This window comes from Xiphophorus hellerii, chromosome 9, assembly GCF_003331165.1.
Source record: "Xiphophorus hellerii strain 12219 chromosome 9, Xiphophorus_hellerii-4.1, whole genome shotgun sequence".
Taxonomy (NCBI): domain Eukaryota; kingdom Metazoa; phylum Chordata; class Actinopteri; order Cyprinodontiformes; family Poeciliidae; genus Xiphophorus; species Xiphophorus hellerii.
In genome coordinates, this window is record NC_045680.1 from 3,524,186 (window position 1) to 3,530,572 (window position 6,387).

The 6,387-nt window shown below is 33.9% G+C and overlaps 1 protein-coding gene across 1 annotated transcript in view; it reads right to left on the reverse strand.

Annotated features, from left to right (window-relative positions):
- Positions 1–5,683, reverse strand: part of jak1 (Janus kinase 1) — a 32,921-nt gene extending 27,238 nt beyond the window's left edge. The window contains exon 1 of the mRNA XM_032571709.1: positions 5,415–5,683. The gene's annotated coding sequence lies outside the window, so the exon portion shown is untranslated. The remainder of the gene's footprint in view (positions 1–5,414) is intronic.
- Positions 5,684–6,387: the final 704 nt, after the last annotated feature.

Genomic DNA, 6,387 nt, shown 5'->3' on the forward strand with positions numbered 1-6,387 from the left:
GTAATGGTGTTGAGTTGGTCACAATCGACATCAACAGCTTACTCTCTTATTCACAGAGTGAATTTATATTTCTGCTTTAATATTTGAAAATTACTTCCAAATTTTACAGTTTATCAAAATGAGTATAACTACAAATAAATATTATACCAATAGCTGTAGTATTCAATATGTTACATTATTTTGATAGCAACAGGTATATTTGTTGCCACTTGTTTATGTGTTAAAAAACAATTAGATACAATCACACATTTTCAGGCTCAACGATTACAGACAATTGTGGCTACTTGTTTGCAACTTCAATTAGCCAAATACAAAGTTGATTACCCACTACCTAAATACAGCACTGCTTTAAAAAAGCTTAATTGGCTTAAATTGAAGTTAAATCTAATTTACTACAAGCTTAGGACTATGAGGATAGATACTGCAAACAAAACAAAGTTTTAGTGTAGTGCTGGTTAAGCAAATACTGATACTAAACACATGACTAAGCCCTTCTAAACTTCGAGCTAATGGTAACGCTTCTCTCTGACTAGCAGTGTTGTAGATACTACACTAAATAAAACAGCTGTTCTAGCTATATTCAGAAAAGATCATAATTTGTTATTTTTTCTTTAATTCAGCTCTTAATTGTGCTTTTCTTGCTGCCTGAGCGTGACAGGAAAAAAATATGAAACCACTCAGTTTTTTATATTTTAATGAAATTTTATAGAAAAACATTACACAAGAAGGGAAAATAATCAACTATACTTCATGCATTCCTACTGAAGAATACCTAATACACTATGTATAATTTTCTCCAGTTGATCAGTAATGTTGTTATTGTGCAGTTACAACCTCACAAAAAAAGAAAGGAATAAAAAGTGAGATTTTTAGCAGCTGCCCTGTTTTAACCCTCCCCTGCTCAATGATATGTCTGGATGATGTATATGCAGTCGTTGGAGGCAACGACCAGATCAGAGGACAACGCTCATCTGAACTACAGCGGCTCTGCCTGCCAACAATGCAAACTGCTGCAAACGCTAAAACGCTCCATCACCTGCAGTGCTGTTTGCTGAAGCCACTTACGTGAGCTAAAATTAGCACTTGGATGTGCAGCACAACCAATATGCAAGCAGGCAGGAACCATCGGTTTTAATCAACAGAACAGGTCTAGGGGTGCTGGACTCAGCTGGTAGAGCACACGCACCATGTCCAGAGGCTATAGTTCTCAATGTGGTTGTCAAAGGTTCAAATCCTGGTTTCAGGCCATTTGATGCATGTTTTCCCCTCAATTTCCCCGTCAAAATTTGTTAAGAGTGCTGCTATACTTTGTGGTGTTAAAGGCATCAAAGAGAAATCTGAATCAGCTAAAATCAGTATCAGTAGATCAAAGCCTTACAAAAATAAAAGGGACCATCCTTCAACAACCCTGCTGTGAAGCCACAGCTTGTGTGAGGCGCTATATAGATCTGTTGCTTTGCAGATTTTGCAGTGATCTGATACAAAGGCCTTGATGGTGCCAACACAGGGAAATGAAACTGGCATAAGGGTTATAAACAGCTTTTATTTTGCTTACAAGTGGGAAAAGAACTAAATACAAGATTGACATCTAAGTATTGACTTTTTTGCCAATACTTCACCTTCTATTATGACAAGATTGCTGACCAGGAAAGCTGTCAATTTACCATTTGTTCAAACACTTTATAAGCCATTTTCCGGCATTCACAGGGATAAGTCACCATAGTAAACCGCAAATACTTCATACCCCCTCTAAAAATGCTTATAATCACCTATTTTAACAGTTCAAACACCAAACATATCTTAATATGCAATGATGTTGACAGTGGAAACCGTCTTGAGACTGTCGCAGTAGCTAGCTTCCATAGTCTTCCTAATCTCCACTCTTAGGGGTACAGCCAATCAGCACCAAGGAAAATGAATGGTGCTCCTACATATTGTATCAAGTAGCTTTGTGCCAAAAGACTTCAGCTTCTTAAACTTCATTTGCTTGTGCATATTTTAGATATTATCTAAGAAATTTTCTGAACAGCAAATAGACATGGGCCCATTGAAAGTAAAGGCCCTCCATCTTGACTAATGTGTGACACACATCTGTCTGCTAGTAGGCTTTTAGCAGAACATGACTAACTCAGAGTTTACGTCTCACAGTTGGTTGTCGTGCACAGTTATTCATCCAGAGAAGCTGGAAGAATTAATTGTTGCAGTCAGAGATCTGGGGGATTTGTACTCAAACTGTTGAGCCCACAACACCAGCTCAAATGACAAAATGCAGAATCTGAAAAAGGTGAATTGATACTTTTTATCTTTTGCAAATGTTTCTACAAATGTCCCTTCAAAAAAGATACAAAATGCTGCCTGAGCTGTCTAACTGGCTTCCAAATACCAAATAGTGGAGGGTAGTTTTGTTCTTTTAATGGACGTGTACAAATGAAAAATTCTCTCTTTTGTGCAATACTAGTAGACTGTAAGGTCTAAGGATATTACCACCACTGACTGAACAGTAGAGTTGCCCAAATATATAGTAATTAAACGAAAAACACATAAGGTGTAAATTAACACACCTTGTTGTTCGGTGGATAAACCTAAAAAGCCTATATAAATATGATCATAAGCCAGAAATGCCAATTCTTAAAATGTGTAATACTTTAGGATCAATAAGCTTGACACAGCAACTTCCTGTTAAATGTCCCCAATATCAACATAACCTTAGATTGAGGCTTGGAATAGAACACAGGTGAGAATAAGACCGGACCTTTTAGTGTTTCCCTGGCACTGAAAATGAAAAGTGAAGCCATTTTTCGATAAAAATTCCACACATTGAGAACTGGGCAAATAATAGTGTGGAGATTTGCAAAGTCACTTGCTGCCCATACTCATCATTTTTGCTAACCTATTAGGACTGTAATTAGTACAAGGGATGTATTAGGACAAACTACAACAGAAAATAAAGCAGTGAAAAAATTCATGTTAAAATTAAAAAGCACAGGCTGATTGTTGTGATACCGGAAAGAGGAAAATGTGCTCCTTTTAGATTGTAGTAGATTCATTACTGATTACAATGTTCAACAATAATAGAACTCTTTTAGTCATTTCCCCCAATTGTATGCAACCCAGTACATCAGTTGTTATATTATGAAACCAGAAACACAGCAAGCATCTTTCTGAACAAATAAAACGCATGTCATACATCAAGCAAGAAAAAGTGATATTTTACTAACAAAATATCAATCGCTCCCCACAGCTCCTATGCCTTGGTAAATGTTCCTTTAAAGCATTTTATCAATTCAATGTATATAAACCACAACCAATGGTCTTTTCAGTGTACTAAAAACGAGAAAGTTTCATTCAAATCAAATCACATTTTAGATACTCCAATTCATTCTATCATATTCAAATTAAATCCATTAGGTCTGCATCAGTCCAAACATACTGCAGTTTTATCTGAACAGATTTAATACCTTCTGCTAATTAGTAAAGCCATGCAACTGTCAATCATCCCTAGTGTAAAAACAGCAATAAAAAGCATACATTAAACAAAGTTCTCACAGGTTTTGATGCCACTGTGAAAACAGCTTAAGTTGATGACAACTATGTTAATTCAAGTCCAAAAAAATGGACTTGAATTATAATGAAAAGGCTTGAAATAGAGTGATATAAAAATCCAACTAAAATATTAAAGCATTGCAACAGTTGTAAAATTACTGGGGCTGCGTGCCACGTCATTTTATGATACCCAGCAATTTATTGTTTTACAATGTTGTGCTGATTGCTTTCCTGTCTCTGTACTGTGACCATAGGTGTCTTGAAAGGCCTGCATAAATAAAACATAAACATGCAAGCAATTTATTTCTGTAATTTCCATATAATTTATATACATTTTATATTTGTGTGTAAAAATCAAATCAGAATAAAGTATTTGTTAAGGTTCATTTTAAGTCTACTTGGTGAATATCAGTGAAAAAATTTAATTGAATTAAATTTCATTTTTTAAACATACTATCTGTATGTTTAACGGTACAACTTATGTTGTAAGCTTGCATGTTACAAACATCAAATAAAATGTTTTTATTTGATTTAAAAACATTAACAATAATAATCACTGTCTTGAAATATTAACAAAACATACTATTTTGTTTGAAAATTGTGTTTAAACACTTTTAAATCTTAAAACAGCAATGTTCATTTTGAGTTTTCATCAGATTACATGAAAATGTGGAACAAAGAGTCCCACTTGATGAAAGCTGTTAAACCACTGAAATGAAAAAAAAAAAACAGTGGAGAAAATATTTTGCTCAAGCTGTAATATCTTAGATGGCAGGTTTTTTTTAACACATTATGAAAAAAAAGTTCTGTCTGTGTTAATTTTCATTGTTTAATTTCACAACAACTAAAAAAAGATGACATATTGTCTGCCCAACTAAATTAAAACCAAAACAATTTTAAAAACTATACAATAAAGGAGACCCATATTTTTACTGACTATTTAGGAATTATATTAAAGTCTAAACAATATCTAAATTGCAAAAACTATATATTCTACACAATGCTGCTTCTTTCCTAGTAATAAGGTTGTCAAACTCCAACTTACAAAACCGCCCACGCTTCACTGACATTTTTGGTCTGGGTTTTTTTTTTTTTTTTCACTTTCAGTCAATGTTATATGTCTCAGTTGTAAATGTTAATCAAAATGGAACCAATGTTAAAACTGAAGACAGAAACCGAAAAGATATAATAAACTATTTAAAAGGGATCAAAATGATATTTAATAAGAATTAAATAAAAACACATTTTTTTACAGTTTAACTTAAATGTCATATCACTGCCTCTTTATTTATAGGATTAGTATAGAGGTAAAGTAAAACCAACACAGCATTTATAACTATATATACGGAAAGTATTACATTCCAGTCACAAAACATCATTTCCATAAGCTGAATTTCTGTGTAGTCATCTCAAAATAAAAAATAAAGTAAAAACATATTTGTATTTTAGACAGGAATGTAATGAAACAATGCATACCAGGGCGAAGTGAATTTTCAACATTTGTTTTCACTTTCAAATTTTATTTTACACAACAAAAACCGAACTGTAATAAACCCCGAATTCAATTCTTCACACCTTCTCTGAAATATGGATTGTCATTGAATTTATCAACATTTGCTGTCTACTAACTACAGATATTCAGGAAAAAAGGTTAACCGTGCATGAAGACGTTATCTGCTTTCAGAGCAGACAGAAAATGGACGGAGTGATCGAAAGTAGATTTGTTAGCTAACCTTAGCTTGTTAGCGTGTTACATAGCAAGGTTGTAACAAAGCAATAAAGGAGAAAGACAGATAACGCGTGGGTGTTTTCAACTGACAAAAAGACATCGGCTATTTCCATTGGAAACAAATAAACTGACATTTACTCACCTAAAGAGCTTCGCCAGTGTGGCAAGTTACTTCCTTTCGTTTAGTAGTACATTAGTTAAGACGATTCGACGGAGTTTCTGATTTCTCAGCGGCTTTCGTGTGTCCGTTTTCATCGGTTTGATTCGAAAACCTGCTTCCAATATATTTCCGTATCCAGACAGATGAATATCGAAGGTTGTTTTAATATTGGGTAGTCAATTGAAGACTCACAAACGTTCTTCGCCGACTGCTATCCCTTCCTGACAACTAACAACCCTTTCCCGAAAGTTACGCAGTAGCTGGCCGTAAAACTGCGCTGCTGATTGGCTAATACACCCGAGAAACACGGTGACGACATTAACCCTTTATACAGAGAAACTCATTGAAAACCTTGATTTTTAAAGCTTTTTGCACATTTTAACGACAACCAGTGTTCAATCAGCTGTTTACAAAAACATAAATTAATAATGATAAATAATAATAATAATAATAATAATAATAATAATAATAATAATAATAATAAAAACAAACATTGAGTATATGCAGTAAAGTAACTTTACAGATGAACATTCTGGCTTTACTAAACATATCCTATACTAATTGCAAATAATACTGTAGATTTTACATTCTGACCTTTATAGATTAAAAGAAGGGGGAGTTAATATGATTTTTTTTTTAATAGTCAGGCTGTTTCCTTGGGCAGCCAGCCTGCAGTTGGCTCTTTAAAAAGACATCATTATTAAACCGTCCCAGTTTTAACACAGTTCTAACCATGGGCAGAGAGCTTTGAGATAAGAAATATTTCCAAATGAGTGAATTAGTTCCTCTTCTAACCAGGGAAAACTGCATCATACTTTTTTACATTCAGTTGTCTTGCAGTGTGTAGCAACATGTAGATTAGGGTAAGTGTTGTGATACTTTGATTAATAAAACCGATGTATACGCTGTTTTTTGCAATAACTTTTCATTATTTTCTTGCAAATAGTCTTCTGTT